General features: G+C 35.9%; 1 pseudogene; it reads left to right on the forward strand.

Moving 5' to 3' along the window:
- The first annotated feature begins 7354 nt into the window (after positions 1–7354).
- Positions 7355–14559, forward strand: LOC131317230 (cysteine-rich receptor-like protein kinase 10; annotated as a pseudogene).
- Positions 14560–18569: the final 4010 nt, after the last annotated feature.

Raw genomic sequence — 18569 nt, forward strand, 5'->3', positions numbered from 1 at the left:
TGCTTGTCATTTGGAATCTCATGAAAATCACCGTGTATTTTTGTTATTAACGATGAGGGTAATCTACCCAGTGACTAGTGAGAAATTCTCTGTTGACGGTACTGAATATTTCCATTCTCACACTACTAGGGAAAAGCCCTTTCCCGGCGTTTCAAAATCACCGTAATGAGTCTGACAAATGCTGGCAAAAGTTACCACCGCATGCATTATTTCAAGAAGCGCGGCAAACACTGCAGTTTGTTTAGTGGCGTTTTGAGAAATGTTGGATTTTGTTGAAACCAGGTCACTTCTCCATCTGAAGATGTCATTGCGAACCTCCTTTAGGTCGCTTCTCCATCTGAAGATGTCATTGCGAACCTCCTTTACTCGGCATATACAACAAAAGCGACATCTCGAAGATATTTAAGATCTCTACACGTGTCCTTTTCTCTTCCTTCCCTTGTTTTTGCTAACCAAAAAGTTGTAGACTACAATATTTTGGTTCTCTTTATTCATATATATTTTTTTCTTTAGTTAGGTTTGCGCCAGATTTCAATGTATTATAGGTTTGTCTCAACGAGAAGAATCGGAAAAGTAAAAAAATTAAGACTTTTACACAATTAATTTTTAAAAATCCAAGAAAAAATCCAAAAAAGAGATTTTTGGAGCTTTTTCTTGGATATTTTTCATAATATTAGGGCAATGGTCATTATTTTTTAATTTTTTAATTTCTCTCGTCTAGATGAACCAATAATACACATATATAAAAATGTCCGATAAAAGAGCATTGAAATCTACTAGCCTAAAGAGGATAAAAAAGAAGAAATCTACTAGCCTAAACATAACAACGTGCATAGATAGTAATGGACAATGGTTTTTTTTTTTTTTTTGATCCGCAATGGACAATGGTTTACTCGAACTTTTCAGTGCTAGGTAAATATTGTTATTATAGAAAAGTATTTTTTTTCACAAATTTTGCATAAATTATCAATACTTATGTTTTTTTTGTCGCCTACAGATCTTTGTCACTCTGAATTTGAAGTTTGATGGAGTAGACATTGCTCTTTCTGTGCTGCAAAGAAATCTATATTATAAAACAGAGCGGTTTTTATGTATACATACAAATAAGAGTACCTTTTCAGCCGTCAGATCAAATTTTCAATAGGTTATAGCCATCCAATCAACTTCTTTAATAAATTTATCCTCTCCCTCCCTCCCTCTTTCCTTACTTCTTTGGCAATGTTGTCATTTCTAGGGACAAACATATATTTTTTTCTTTATTTAACAATGAGCCTTTTATTATCAAAACGTTTTCTTTTCCCTATTGTCAATCTTTAACTCTATTATTGGGATGTTGTGCATTGTTCACTCATCTGTTAGAAAACCCTATTTAATTTCTTTCTTCCATCAACTGAGGTAACAATAGAAAAATATTATAAAAACTTTACTCATACAAAAGAATAAACTTAAATTTTTTGTTTTTTGGTAACAAGTTGTTTCACCTATTTCTTGGACGCATGATTGAAAATAGTAGTGCTTAATAATTTGTCTCAGTTATAGGCCTGTAGCATTCCTTTGATTTGAAGGGGGAAAAAACTCAAGTTGTGGCAGGGGGAAAAAACTCAAGTTGTGGCATTCTGTTGCAAGAATTATTTTCAATGTAAAAAAAAAACAGCATTCATTAACTTACAGGAAGTAGAGTTTTAAAACTATTCATTTTTTTTTTGGATTAGTTGTTGGTTGAACTATATGAGATACGGGTGTGATATAAGTATTGGTTGATCGTGATAGCTGTTAACAAATGATTGTGCATAAGTTAATTACAAATTTCATTTGGGTATGTGCTCCTACTTTTTCAACGAGTGTGGTATTATTTGTTGTGAAACTATTCTTAGAAGAAATTAGTTCAATTTATACCATTTGTCTATTTGAAGAGAATTTTAAAAAATAAATTATAAAATTTTTCATTTGGGTTTTTTAAGATTACTAGAAGGGAAGGATAATTTTTTTTAAGTTGTAATAAAAAAGTGTTGTGTAGTGTTTTTTTTTTTTTATATCAGCGTATTGTGCTGTGGCTTTAGCGTATCGACTGCCCCTGGCAGATGGGAAAAGTGTAAAATCCCTTTGTTAATTTTGGTTCTAGCTTGAGAGAGAGAAATGAAGAAACCACAAATGATGAAACTTAATTCTGACCTCCCCTTTTTTTTTTATTTTTTATCTTCATACAATAGCAGAAAGTACCATAAAAATAAAGCACCAGCCATCAAGGAGCAGAAGTGAGAACAATCTTGGGTAAGAAGATAAAGTGAGAACAATCTAAGATTGTGTCATGTGAACTGAAACTTAGCAACACAAAAAAATTCACATTGATATTTTTTTGAAATATTCTGGAAGCCCAAGTCGAGCCCAAGAAATAAGCTCAAATATAAATGATATTTTTGGAGGAGTCTTAATATCGAGCTTCTAGATACTAGAAGTTCTTTGTCAAAATATCTAAATTTGTTAGAGCACATGTATAAATCTAGAATTTTCTGTGTAGAAATATTTTGTAAGAAATATCTTCAGACTAGAATCATCCATATAGTAGTATAAATATTAAATAGAGGTGAGTTTAGTCATTTTTGTACCAAGTCAAAAACATTTGAATTCTATTGTAATACAAGTATCCCTCCCTCCATCATTGTCTTAAACATTTCTTCATCTTCCAAATACTAAAAACCTCCTCTTCTTCCAACACAACAAAAGTACCCCTCCCTCCATCAGTCTTGAACATTTCTTCATCTTCCAAATAGTAAAAACTAGCGTTTAACCCGTTTTATGCACTGGCAAAACTAACCCGTTCTAGCGTTGTGCCCGTTCGATACACGGGACAATTAATAAAAATAGGTTTGAACAGGCACAATGCTATAATGTGTTAGTTTTACCCGTGTATAGAACGGGTTAAACGCTAACTTTTACTATTTGGAAGATGAAGAAATGTTTAAGACCGATGGAGGGAGGGGTACTTTTGTTGTGTTGGAAGAAGAGGAGGTTTTTAGTATCTGGAAGATGAAGAAATGTTTAAGACAATGATGGAGGGAGGGATACTTGTATTACAATAGAATTCAAAATAGAGCGGCTTTTTGTCTACTCATATAAACATGAGCATCCTTCTAACCATTGGATCTCAATTTCAATAGGTTATGACCGTTGGATTGAATCATTGATTCCAACTTATTTCCCGCACCTGTCCCAGCAGTTTTCCTCTTCTCCATCGTGTCTCCTCCTCTTCTCCATCGTGTTTCCTCTCTTCTCTTCTCTCTTCCTCCATAGTTACTCTCTCTCTCTCTCTCTCTCTCCGCAGAATCCACTCCTCGGTGCTTCAGGAAAAAAAAAAAAAACAGCGCCCACAAATCTCCTCCACCAATCAGCCATCCACAAAATCGATTTAGTTCTCCTTTTTCGGTACGATTCCCATCATCCTTAGGTCTTCTTGCAGAAAAAATAATGTGGCCTAAATTGCTATTTAGGATGAGGATTTTTTTGATGGAAGTCTTACGGGGAAAAAAATTGTTGTTTAGGATGAGAATTTTTTTATCTATATAATTTGTTATTTGTCTTTCAAAGATACTCACTTTGTATTTGTTAAAATGCATGCTTGACAGAGTGAAAATAGTGGAGAGTGAATTAATTCTTTATGCCCACTTTGTGTAGCTCTCTTAATTTTTGGATAGACTTTGTGGTCCGATATTGCGAGGACAGGCGACATGACAATAACAACATGTGAAGACATGTCTGGGGAAATACCGGGGACACGGCAAAGTGAATTTAACACTTTTTAAAAATAATTCCAATTGAGAGTTTATTTGTTGTGGATTTTGTTCCTTTTTCGTTTTAATGGTATTGTTTGATCAAATCAAATCATGTTAGAACCAGCACATCCTTTTCCTTGGGTAACAATGTGATCAAATCATTACAGGACCAACACATTCATTTCCCTCGCTCTCTCCCCTATCACCAAGCGTATGACCGAAACATATTGTGCCGTGCCTTCAGGCACGGGCATGCACTAGTTCTAGTACGAAACTCCCGATTTTTGTTGCTATGGTGGTAAAAGTAGTCCTGACAATTCCTTGCGTTCTATAGCCATTACGTAAATTATACAAGTCACAATGTGTGGAAGGAAAATAATTATGCAAAAATATCCGATTGTATAATAGCATCTTCTATTTTACTTCATTTGGGGCGAGAATGGATAAGCGGCTGGGAACCTCACAACAAGGTGTTTCATTCCGTGCACAAGGCCAAATCTACCATGACCTCGATCCCTTCTCTTATTCCCTCAATGGACAATCCATGTTTCTTGCAAATTTTAAAAGACGCACATCTTAGCTAGTCTATTTGTTAGAAAACTTATGGAGGTGCTTTTGGAGAATCCATATGCTCAAGTTCTATGAACACTAGAAAATAGGCCAATGGATTTTGAAAGGATTCTTATCCAAAGTAGTGTAAAATTGGACGAGAGTGTACAATTCTCCATCAGCTGATCAAGTTGCCGACATTTGGATTGAAGGGAACAACGCCAATGAGCCATTTGAACGAGATATTATTATTCATGCACATTCTGGTAGAAGACACCGAGAACAACACTATTATGAAAACAATATACTATTGAGAGAGGACGAGGTTCTGAAGAGCTTCTCTCTCTAGGAATAGAAAGAAAGCTCTCTTCCCCATTTTTTTCTTTTTCTCCTGTCGCCATCCCCCTTCTTGTTCCCCTCCCCCCAAGCCACTCCCCCATCTCTTACCCTCCCATCTTCTTCCCTCCTCCTCCTCCTCTCCTCCCTCCATGGTTGTGAGATGGTTGAAGCTCTCTCTTTCGGGACAGTAGTTCTCCCACTCTCCCCATTATATTTGGACACGGAGACCCAAATCTGGAGTTCTAGATCTGGGTGCTGGCTCTTGAATCGATCTGGGAGACGATGTTCTTGGGCTCTCCAGCGGCGATGATAAAGGCGTCAAGTTGCAGACCCTGTGCAGATCCAATGGCGGGATTAGATCCAATGGTGATCCTCCACCCACCTCCACGAGTGGAGTGTTGGGTCCAACATTAGAGCTGAACGGCCTTTTCTTTTTGTTTTTTTGTTCTTGTTGTTTTTGTTTTTTGTTCTTGTTTTGCTGTATTTGTTGTTTGATGCCTATGGGCCGCGCAATTTGTATTTGATTTATATCAATATAACTTGCGTTTTCTTTCCGGTCAAAAAAACACTATTATGGTTGCTATGACCCATTAGGATATCCTGCATTATTTCTGAGGGGTGAAAGTGGTTGGCATAAGAATTTTATGAAAAAAAACTTCATCATAGAAATGGGTGTGTGCATGAGGATTGAACTCTGCCCAATTTTGCATCTGTGGATGATATTTTAAAAAATGAACGAAGTGGTAATGCTAGTACACATTCCTTTTTATATTCATGATAATAGTTGTGGAACCGTATTCTACCTCGCAAGGATCCGGCAACATGTGGAAGCTCATTCTAATGGATGAACAGGTATGCCAACCTAGCTGTTTTTATGTGACAATTCTTGAATTGCACCAAAGGCTAGGAAAGGTGAGTAGAATTGTAGAAAGATAGTGAATCTTTTTATATATCAAACATGTACATATATTATGCTTTGTAAGCATAATGACGTAAATCTATGCAGTATATTGCAGTTTTGTATCTTGGTTTCAGGTGTCATAAATTTCAGCTCTGTAAATTCGTATTTGCTTTTATCCAAATAGTGCGTCATAAAGTTTCTTGTTTATGTAGGAAAATATTATAAGATATAATATATTATTTCGAGTGCGAATGCAAATTGAATTGCTTGTATTCTTCTGTTGTGTGGCAGCACTTTGTAAGAAAGAATATGGTTCAGGGTATGCCTTCTAATCTGGAGGATGTGATTGACTGGTACTGCACTAATGTGAAGGGGCAAAGGCTTGAGAAGTCTCTGCCTTAAATCCAGTTTGGCAGTTACTGTGGGCTTTGTAGAGAAAGAAATTGCAGGATCTTTTGGGAGAACGAAGGGAAACAAAGAGAAAGTTTAAGTTTTTTCTATTCCCTGTTTGGTTTGAGGGAGAAAAGAGAAAATGGCAGTTACTGTGGCCTTTGAATAGTAAAATTTTCTCTGCCTTACCGTGGGCAAAGAGAAGTCTCTGCCTTAAATCCAGTTTGGCAGTTACTGTGGGCCTTGAATAGTAAAATTTTCTCCTTTCTTTTCTCACATTTTCTTTCTTAATTATTTTCCATTCTTTCTCTCACTGTCCACAAGTCCCGAAAAAAAGCATTAGTTCTTGAGAAAAAGTTGTCTGGATGAACCGGCAACCCATATCATTTGTTGCTTGGAGAGAACAAAAGTACAACAGCCAGGAGATTTTATGACGCGGCGCTTCCCCATTTGCTATCCTGAAAAATATGGATTGCTGGTTGATCCGGACAAAACTTTTAGGGAGCTTTAGTGTAATTTTAGGTTAGTTTTATGAGGTAGATGACGATTTTGAGTTTGAGTCTGATGGAGACTAAGTTTGGAGGAATATGGAGAAGAAGAAGAGGAGTAAATGACTATTAATTTCATACTTGGTGTCATTTAGTTTGAACGTTGAACTTGTATTGACTAGTTATTATTTTGTAATGGATTTCATTTAGTTGATCGTTGAACTTTGTAATTGACTAGTAATTTCGTACTTGGTTTCATTTGGTTTGAACGTTGAACGTTAAACTTTGATCTTCTCATTATGGATTATAGATATCATTTAGAGAACATTAAAAAAAACCGAGTAATGGCTACTCGCTGAGTACTTGGCCTGGAAGGTGGAAGATGGCTGGCCGCCCGACTATCACCTAGTGAGTTTTAGAACATTGGCAAAATTTCAAATATGTTAGAGGATTTATAACAATCGCGCGTCATCAAATGACTTGTGACAGAGGACTTGTCGAGGTGCGGCAGCCGACCCGCGGGAGGGTCCCCTATCACGTGGAAATGAATCCACTAAAATAACATGCTTTGGTGGTATGGGTTTTCATTTATTTTTGCAAAATTTGAAAAGGCCGGACATTTTGGATTAAAAATGTCGACAAACAATGATGCAGGATTTCATTTTTGGTAAGAAGTTATAAATTAGCTTTTGTTGCATATTAATTTAAAGTTGCAGAAAACACCCACCACTATTATTGAATTTTAGAAACTATAGACCATAGGTGTTGAGATTCATTTTTCCTCCGACGGCCAGTTTTTACTTTGAATGCTTCCTAATCTAATTCCATTAATCGTAATCTTATACTACATAATTTGATTCTAAGCATCTTTTTTATTTCTTAGGTTTTCTTTATTGTGACAATCTGTCCATATGGCTTCCTTGTCATTCAACACTTCTTCATAAACCTTTTCAAAACTTAACTAAAATGGTTTCATGGAGAAACCTCGTCTTCCTCTCTCATATTCTCATAAACGTTGTTGGTCTCAGCATTTCCCAGCCTGATTTCCTGTACGTCAACTGTTTTGCGAGATTCCGTAACTACACAACGAACAGTTTATATATATCAGACAAACCTCAACACCCTCCTATCCTCTCTTTCCTCGAACACCGATAGCTACGGGTTTTACAATTCTTCCTTGGGCGAAAATCCTGACAGAGTTAGCGGCGCAATTGTGCTTTGCAGAGGAGATGTTGACCTCGACACTTGTCGTGGTTGTATCAATAACTCCACTAGTTATATCACACAAGTTTGTCCTAACAGCAAGATGGCCGTCGGATGGTATGACGTATGTATGGTACGATACTCAAATGAGTCCATTAATGGCACGGCATCAATTGATCCCGTAGAGTGTTTCGGAAGCGCCCGTCAAGCTCCGAACGTGACTCAATACAATCAAGCTTTGAGCACCTTGTTTGAGAGACTCACTAGTGAAGCGGCTTCCGGGGGGACACGTAAAAAGTTTGCAACGGGAATTGAGACCGGTCTGGACTTCCTAACTGTATATGGACTTATGCAGTGCACGCCTGATTTATCTGAACAGGATTGTAGCAATTGCCTTGAGACAATTTTGGCTGATATTCCGAGCTACATTCCTGGAAGCGAAGGCAGGAGGATTTTTACACCCAGCTGTGATTTGCGGTTCGACAATTATCATTTTTTTTAGCAAGATTCAAGTTGATTCACCCCCATGAGAAATCAGTAAAAAAAATGACCGGAAAGGGCTTCATTCGAGCAGTTTTCATTGAACGGTTCAAAAAAAAACTGCTCGAATGACGCCCTTCCTTGTCATTTTTTTTGCTGATTTTTCGCGGGGACCCTTAAAATTACGTTCTACACACATTGAACGGTTCGGATTTTTAAAATTTGATCGAAAAATGAAAGTCCCTCATTTGAACAAAATGAGGGATCCTTCATTTGAAAATTCCTATATATATATCGGGGCGGTTCCGGAGACACCCAAAAAAACACATAAAAAAAACACCTCATAGTTTCCGATCAAATTTTGATGATCCGAGCCGCTCAATGTGATCAGAACGTGATTTTATGGGTACCCGCGAGAAATCAGCAAAAAAAATGACCGGAAAGGGCTTGATCCGAACAGTTTCGAACAGCTTTTTATCAAACGGTTTAAATAAAAACTGCTCAAATCAAGCCTTTCTCGGTTAGTTTTTTTTGCTAATTTCTCGTGGGCACCCTTAAAATCACATTTTGCATACATTGAACGGTTCGGATCATAAAAATTTGATCGAAAAATATGAGATTGAGATTTTAGGTGTTTTTTTAGGTATTTTTTTGGGTGTCCCTTAAACCGTCCCGTATATATATATATATATATATATATATATATATATATATATATATATATATATATATATATATATATATATTCTCTCTCTCTCTCTCTCTCTCTCTCTCTCTCTCACACACACACACACACACACTTCTCTCACACCTCTGTATCTCTCTCTGTCCAATATTATATTAAGGGCGCTGCTATTCGCAGCCCTTTATTTTCTCTCATAACTCGTTAAAAATTTTCAATTATGCTCAACAGTTAGTTACCAAAATTGATATATATTTTCAGCATCCAATTACCAAAATATAATATTTTTTTCAACAGCTATTTACCAAAAATATAAGTTCGGCAGTTGTTTACCGAAAGTTGAACATATTTTCGACATGTAATTACCGAAATATAATCTTATTTTCAACAGCTATTTACCGAAATATTATGTAAGATTTTCAATAACCATTTACCGAAATATAGTGGACTATGAGAAAAAATAAAGAACTGCGAATAGCAGCGCCCTATATTAACTCCCACACTTTTCCACATCAACACACACAGATTTATGTAAATTGCTATTTCCCGCCCTCCCCCCTCCCCCAGCACTTTTTTTTTCACACTTTTCCCAAATTACCCCCCGGATTACAAACCCCCGCTCCCCCCCCCCCCCCCCCGCCCAACCCCAACCCCAACCCCAACCCCATAAAACGTTGCCCGTTTTAGTTTAAAAAATAAAAACCATCAATTTGCAATCATATGGAGCAGAAACGTAATTATAAGAGCCTTAAAGACAAAGTTTAATTATATCTCTTTAGAATAATATGATCAAAATAAAAATATCTGCACACCCGTTCAAATAGATTAAAAATTGAGGCATTTAATTTTTTAATCATATTTTTAACATATAAACGGTTGCAAAAAATTAAGTGCTCAAATTTTCACTCCGTTTAAATCAGTGCAAATATCTTATTATTCTGATTATATTGACAAGATTTTTGCACTGATTCAAATGGAGTGAAAATTTGAGCACTTAATTTTTTGAGACTGTTTATATATTCAAAAATATGGTTAAAAAATTAAGTGCTTTAATTTTTAATCTATTTGAATGAATGTGAAGATCTTATTATTTTAATTATATTATTCTAAAGAGACATAATCAAATTTTGTCTCTAGGGCTCTCATAATCACATTTCTACTCCATAGGATTGCAAATGGCTGGTTTTGATTTTTTTTAACTAAAACGACAAAGTTTTTGGGGCTTCGTAGGGGCTACTGTGCCATGGGGGCAGCAGAGCCCCCGGGTCCCTTACTTTTTAATTTATTTCTTTATTTAATTACTTATATCTTATTTTTTTAATTTCTATAAATACGCCTTTTGTATATTTAAAAATATAATTCAAGAATTAAGTGCTTTAATTTTCAATTCAGTTAAATCAGAGTAAAGATCGTTTTTTTATTATTTTATTTTAAATGGTCATAATGAATTTTTTGGTTTAAGGCCTTTCAACAAACACTCTAAGACTCATTATTTAGTTTCAAGACTCTCTTAGGGTGTCCATTGAAAGGTCTTGGAGCCAAAAATTTATTATGACCATTCAGAATGAAATGATTAGAAAAATAACAACTTTGCACCGATTCAAACGGATTGAAAATCGGAATACTTATTTTTGTAACTATATTTTTTAATCTATAAAGGACAAAAAAAAAGGGGAAAAAATAGTTGGATAAACATGATCAATTGAAATACTTTTTTTTCTTCTCTCCATTACTTTACAAAACCTAGAATTAGACTTGAACCTATTGTGTAAGAAAGAAAGAACAAATTTTTTAAATGTAAGAAATAATAGTTTGATCAGTAGCATGGTTACTTAGGCTTTCCTCACAGACTGTGTACACAAAATTTTTTAGGAACGCCACAGTGAAAAATTCGGGGCGGAACAATGGATGACTACAACTTTTCAATTTCAGATAGTTGGTTATTTGAGAATGATGTTCGTAGTGGGGAGAGCATCTCCCATAAATAGTCGCGATTATACACCGGAATTACCACCAACCAGAATTCATTGTTAAGACAAATTAATTAACTAATTAAAATAATATAAATTTATTAAGTATAAAGTCAATTTTAATTGAAAATAGAATTTCAGTTAATCAAAAAAAAAGAAGGGATATAAATGGGAAAAGAAACAAATAAAGAAAATAATTGAAAATTAAAAAGGAAAAAATAATTCAAACTGAAAAAAAAAAAAAGAAAAAAAGAGAAAAAAAAGAGAGAGAACCAAACTGAGGAAAGAAAGAAAGAAAGAAAGAAGGGGGGGGGGGTGGGGGTGGGGTGTGTGTGTGTGTGAAACAGGTCTGCAGATTTATACAAGACAAAAACAAATAAGCACCATACATCTCAACCCCCACATTAACCTACCGAATTCTAGCTCTGGCTTGGCCCCCCATCATTCACTTCTTACTTGCTCCTCTCAAGTCTCAAGTCTCAACTCCCACACACACAGACCCTACCACATGCATCCTTAAACAAATAACAGCCTGTTTGCTGGGGGGATGAGGGAGGAGTGGGAGAATGAAGAAGGGGCTTGTTAGTGGGAGAGGGAGAGGGAGAAGAGAGGGGGGAGAGCTTACCCCCCCTCCAAGGGTCTTAGGTTACCACACTCCAACCCAGGATTAGCTTATCCGGCTAGATGAAAAAATTTATTACCCCTCAAACCTTTTTTGTATTTTCAATCCAATGTTTTGATGAGGGTTTTCACATTATCCAGTTTTATCCACGTACTCTTATCCATCCATATCAACGGAAGAACTACTCAACCCAAGCAGGACCGGCCTTGGTATTTTGGAGGCCTGAAGCAAATTATAAAATGAGGCCTTATAGGTTTTTTAAACAAAAGTTTAATATAGGTGGCTAATATTAGGTAAAATGAAGTTTCGTAATTTAACCAAGATAAACTTTTAAAATATTTATACCATCAGAATAATAAATGAATCAAATGTAACGACATACCGCTCATAAACTGTATTTGCTCTAACTAATTAATCATGTTATTAATTGTAATAATATTATTTTTGAGAATAAGCGAATTGTTCATCTGAAACTTTTTTTATTAAAGTTTGTTAAGTGAAAAAAAATTATTTGGTTTTATATAGTCCAAAGTGTTTCATTTGTGAATTTGATATGAAAAGTTAAAATAAAATAAATTAAAATTAAATTAAATTAAAACAAACGAAAGAACATAAAAAACTTATTAAAACCTTTATGGTGTGCAAAAGATTTATAATACAAGATATACAAAAGTTATGTATTGTCTACACATAGATCCAACAAAAAAAATTATAAAAATTAATTTGCAGAAGACGATCCTTATGGTCGAACCAAGTACATCTTGATTTAAGCAAGACGCACCAACCACCGATGCTAGAACCCAACATAATATAAAAAAACGCTATAAGTTATATTTTTAATATATAAATGTCTTGTATGGAAAACGGGACCATAGTTTTGTTTAATTTTGGAGGTTTAAAGCGGTCGCACCTCCGGCTTTACCTCAAGGCCGGCCCTGAAACCAAGTATAAACGAATCCTCCATTCTTAACTATTCTCCCATATAACATATTCATCTCTTATCCATCCTTCTTCCTCCTTATCAACCCAAAATCTTATCCATCCGACAAACAGGTTGCCAGCACGAGTCGTGTCGGTATGTAGGATGTGTTTCATAATCTATTGGAAATAGGTTGAAATTTATTTTTGAACTCGTTTCCAAAGTTGGAGCCTAAGAGCTTGAAACTCTTGAAAGGGCCGAATAAACTTTATTTGATGATTATTTCCTAATATTGCCGTTTTGTTATGGTCAACAGGTTCATTGACAGATATTCTTCCATCCAAAGGTGATGGAAACACTGGGTTTACCTTTTTTCAATGTAGTCACAATTGCTGAAGCTACAAGCAACTTCTCCCTTTCAAATAAGATTGGAGAAGGTGGGTTTGGACCTGTTTTCAAGGTAATTTCCGTTGCACATACTCATACATTCATGGAGAACATATAATACCTTGTTATTTTGTATGTAAATCCAAAAGAAACTAAACTCAAATCTTAAACATGACAATCTGAAAAGATGTTGTTTGAGAAACTGTAGGGTCAGCTATCAACTGGACAACTGATAGCAATCAAGAGGAACTCAAAGAAATCCAATCAAGGGCTTCGTGAATTTAAAAATGAGGTTATCTTGATCGCCAAACTTCAACACCAGAATCTTGTTAAGCTTTTGGGATGTTGTATTGAAGGAGAAGAGAGGATGTTGATTTACGAGTACATGCCTAGTGGAAGCTTGAACTCATTTATTTTTGGTTTGACCTCTCAATCATTCTTATAGCTTAATTGAAGTTCTGAGAATTGTTCTCTCTTTTCATAATAGCACTTCATGTTGCAAAACTAGTACAATTGAGTAAGACCCTAAGTTGATCTGATCTGAACTTCCCAGATAGTAGAAGTAACTCTCTCACATGGAGTAGGCGGTTCGATATTATTGTGGGGATTGCTCGTGGCCTTCTTTATCTTCATCGAGATTCAAGACTTAGAATTGTTTATAGGGATCTCAAAGCAAGCAATGTGCTACTTGACAATGAGATGAATCCAAAAATTGCAGACTTTGGCATTGCTAGAGCTTTCAGAGGAGATCAACAACTAGAAAAAACAGAAACGGTGGTTGGAACTTAGTAAGTACTCAAAAGAATTAAGAATTCTTCCGAGTACCTGACTACCTGTCTATATAAGTTCAATCTTCCTGACTTGCTAAATCGGTACCAATACATGTTCGATCTTCTTGATGTTCTAAATTGTTCGACATGGCCATGCAGTGGTTATATGTCTCCCGAGTATGTAATGGACGGGCTCTTTTCAATGAAATCAGATGTCTATAGTTTTGGAGTGCTAGTTTTGGAAATAGTGAGCGGAAAAAGGATCAGAGAGTTCTATCATCATGACCACGGTCTTACCCTTCTCGGACATGTAATTTCCTAAATAAGATTGATATCATCCGCTTCAGAATGTCTGTCATGTGTTCCTCCTCGCATGAGGAAAATTGGGCCCATCACGACTCTGTTTTGATATATAAGCTGATCGATTTCTTTTGAATTCATGCAAATTAAAAAATTAAAGAGGCTCCAATCCTCGAAACTAGACCATGGGTTTCCATTTCTCCTTATCGACGAGGGATCACATGAGAGGATCATAGTACCTTCAGAACATCCATCTCGTGCTAGCCCTTAATGCACGTTTTATGCACTCTTTCAGGTGTGGAAACTATGGATTGAAGGAAAAGCCTTGGAGCTACTAAACGAACAGATTGATGATTTTCCAATACCGGAAGCATTAAAATGCATACAAGTTGGTCTCTTGTGTGTCCAGCAACACCCCGAAGACAGGCCGACAATGTGCTCTGTGCTCTTGGCGTTGGATAGTGAGAGCGCAACGCTACCCCAACCGAAGGAACCGGGTTTCTATACGCAGAGGAGCAGCAATGAGGCGGCGCCTCCATCATCCAGAAATCAAATTACTACTTCAAACGAGATGACTTTTACAGTTCTGTCTGGTCGATAGGAAATTTGTAAGGGATTTGACAAATACCTTGCTTTAAACTTAAAGAGTGAATTTTGTATATTATGCTTGAGTCCTTTTATTTCGTGGGTTTTCTGGATCATGGGAAGGGTCAATAAATGTTTGTATTATTTAGTGTCAATTCTTTGTAAGTACTCAAATGACATACAAAAACTTAGGCAATTCAAAAGCTTTAGACAGTTGGTTTTAGTTGCTTTTTTTTTTCCTAACGATGCATAATATCAAGGTTAGCTTGTGCACACCTCAAGTAATTTTTGGGGGACCGGTCCTGCCATGCAGAAGTAGTAGCCCAAGGCCCAATTAAACCAAAGCATCGTTTTGTATGAATTGAACTTGTCTCATTAGCATTGATGGCAACTATAAATTCCGAACCTTAGGCATAAGAGAGAGCAACTCCTGAGTTCTTAGCCTTGACTGCATGGCCAACAACTTAGGTTTTAGTACCTTTATTTTAAGGATGTGGTCAAGCAAAAATCTAGAAACATATTAGAGGGAGTTCTGTTTCCAAATGTTTAATTATGTTTTAATTTATTAGTGGGGCTAATCATAAGAATCATGTTTAAACTAGTGTGATTCAATTAGCAGGCACTACGTATAAATTTTTCGTGTTGGGTTTGGACATCCGTTTGTCTGGGTAATCTGTTGATTTTTGCCTTTGGCCAGCACCAATTCCCCTTTGAGAAAGCCATAGGAAGATATAGGCCTTCAATGGAATGTGCGTAATGCGTGATGCTTGTGTATTCAATTATTATAATTTGTAGGTATCTTTAGGCTTACATCAATATATATCTTACATGTTGTAAAAATAAATAAAAATAAATAAAGCACACCCCATTATTGAGTATATAAGTGTGAGGCAGCTGCAGGCCCGAAGTAGTTAGAGTGTGTTCCACTACCAAAAATAAAGATACTTATTTTTTAAATTAAAGGTGATGTATTGTGAGAGGCTAATGTGTCACGTAAAGAGAAAAATAAGTATTTAACAAATAAAAACCTTAGCGGAACAAGGCCTAATAAGGGGGAGGCATGAGCAAAAGGCAATATTTGTTTTTGCCATCGTTTTGTACGTCAATATTTTCCTAATCTTGTGACTAACAAATACTACAAGAAATCAAGTAAGAGGCAACGAAAAATTAATAGTGATGAAATTGATTTTCGTCGCAAATAGTACACATTGACGATGAAAATGAAATTTCATCGCCAATGAAATTGGTTTTTGTCGCAAATAGTACACATTCGCGATGAAAAAGTATTTTGGTGATAAATTTTTTTTTTTTGTGGTCAAAGTAGTACATGTTGGCAACGAAAAAGTAATTTCGTCTCCAAAATTGGAAACAAAAAAATTTCATCGCAAATATTAAACATTGGCGACAAAAAAGTAATTTCAACTCCAAAATTGGCAATGAAAAAAATTTCGTCGCAAATACTGAACATTGGCAACGAAAAAGTAATTTCGTCACTATTTTTTGCCATTTTTCCGTCGCCAATTTCGTGGACCATTGAGAGTGTTATTAGCTTTAACTTAGTATTTGCAAAGCCTAAAGACCACACGTAATTTCTACAATGATCTCCATAGACCGAGGACTTGGACAACAATGAGAAAATTCAAAGATTTCTTTCCACACATTCATGGACAAGAGGGTCAAGCCAACCTACACCGATGAACAAGATATAATCCAATGGGGTATACACTAGGATCCCCTATACCAAGTCTTGCATGTACTCGCCAAACAAAATGAAAAGAAAAGAACAATAGAGATACAGCAATCAACTTTTAACAAGTCAATTTGTTCTCGTTTTTTTGAAAAAGGGTGTCTTATGTACTAGTTATTATTTGCCCTGTCTATTGAGACTCCTATGACTTGGCAAGGTAATATTTCGATCTGGGCTTGTAGTGAGGCCTCCTTTGATGATGTTCAAACATTGAAGTGATTAATAATATTTCTACCGATTGACAAAAAAAATATAACACTCTAGGTCTTGGTACAATCGTATGGTTTGAAAGCAAAAACAAGAATGCGAATAACAAATCAAAAAATCCACATGGAATTTCATTACAATTGTTGGGGGAGCTTCAAATATGGAAACAAACTTTACCTAGTTGCCTGACCCAGAATAGGTAGGAAAGTTTGGAAACAGAATTGTAAAAGAATAAACAATCTAATTTGCATCATATGCTTCTTTTTTTGGGGGAGGGGGAAACGGAAAGTTAATAAGACTCTTATAAAAGAACAAAACAAAAGGCCGATGTACTTTTTTTGGGAAAAAGAATTACAAAAGGTATATATATTAAACTTTTGATACATGTACTTGAAGTGTGTTGTGCTGTGGTGGTTGGGTTTTGCCTCGATCGTGAGTATGAGATTTTCTCTGATAATGCTTAATTAATTGTAGCGTAAAAAATGGTGACAATTAGCAAAATAAGCGAGGAATTTTTTTTCGCAAAAAGGAAAGTTTGGTGACGATTTTCTTTTTCTTTCACTAGGATCTTTTGCGTGAAACTTTCAGCGAAGTTTTTCGTCGCCAATGACCTTAGCAATGAAATTTGTAGTTTTGGATATTTTCGTCTCTATAAACCCATTTTCTTGTAATGAAAAATTAAGTTGTAATGGACTCTCTGCTGACTTGTATACGATTATATTGATTTGACAGTAATGACCCAAGAGATAAAGTCCCTCTTTCTTGTTCTTGAGTGTGAATAATGATCTTAGTATACAAGTAGAGATAATGTGCCTTTCTTTTTGGTCTTTGCTTAAACAACTTTCACTGCCAATTTGTAGATAGATCTCAACAAAAGAGTTGGACTCGTGAAGATGTTACGATGCAAGATTCTAAAGTGTCCCCATTGTTTGGGGGACGTGGTATAATAGATTTTGGCAATAATCGTCCATTTTAAAAGTATTATACATCATTGTTGTGACAATATTACACACCATCATGTGGTAATTATAGGTTATGCCTAGTGTGGTTTTTTTTTTTTTTGAGGAAGGTAAAATTTTATTAGAAATCCACATTACACAAATCAGGGGCATACCCCACTCCAACAAAACTAAGGGGCATTCCCAAGAAAAGGCAACACAGCACAAGGCCAACCACTTACCTAATCAGAGCTAGAAAGAGGAAAAAACAAACAAACAGGTATTAAGAGTTTACAAAGACCCTGCTTGAAAAGTTTCAATTCAGGCAGAGCAACCTATTCACATTAGACTTCCTAATGTTCCTCAAAGAGCTCACATTGCCATGAATATAAGAGGCAACTGTTATTTAGCAAAAAGATCACCGTATGGTAGAAGGTAGAAGATATCGACTACAACAGCATAGCCGAGAGAGAGAGAGAGAGAGAGAGAGAGAGAGAGAGAGAGAGAGACCTGAAGGCTGCCGCTGAAGATTGAGGAAGAATGAAGAACCTAGAAACCTTAGGTCTGAATCGTCTGATGTCGGCTGCTTTGTATTGCACAGAAGTTATAAACCCCTCCTTTCTTGCCAAGTATTTATAGGGTTCGATGAAATTTTAATTAAGAAAAATTACAGAAATTAGATTACGAAACTTTTACCCCTAAGGCATACGCCTTTTTAGTCGAGGCGCTCAAGACGTACGCCTCTGTGGGCCTCAAAAAATTAGGCGTACGCCTACTTGGTACATAGCCCAAATTTTAACGCCTTAGGGCATTTTGCCTGCTCCTCGCCTCGCACCGACGCCCCAGGCGTGCCTCAAAAACACCTTTGAAAACCTTGTGTTACTCCGCCCGCATTTTCATCCAACATACTCCGTAGCCACCCTACCACCAAGAAGAACGGTAGAAATCTCTTATCTACTCCCCTAAATATAATAGTGTTATGTGTTTGCTTAATTTTAAAAAGTATTTATCGATAAAAGAAAAAAGAGTTTTATGATTAACTGAAATTGGGCTACGTTAACTGTAAGTAAAAAAAAAAAAAAAACATAATGGTTAGCTGGGCCCTTGGAAATGGTATCATGGTTGGAGCGAAGGAATTTTACTAAAACTTTGGTTCACTGCTATTTATTATTATTACTATTTTTTTTAGTAAGAAAAACATGACTTAGAATTTAGTAAATGAAAAATTGGAATCCAACTGTTGTTACGTGACAAAAATTTAGTGGTAAGATGCCAAGTGCATGTGTTACAAATAGCGTGTTAGGAATGTTGTTCTTATACTA

The sequence above is a fragment of the Rhododendron vialii genome, chromosome 2a, assembly GCF_030253575.1.
Source record: "Rhododendron vialii isolate Sample 1 chromosome 2a, ASM3025357v1".
NCBI classification, from domain to species: Eukaryota; Viridiplantae; Streptophyta; class Magnoliopsida; order Ericales; family Ericaceae; genus Rhododendron; species Rhododendron vialii.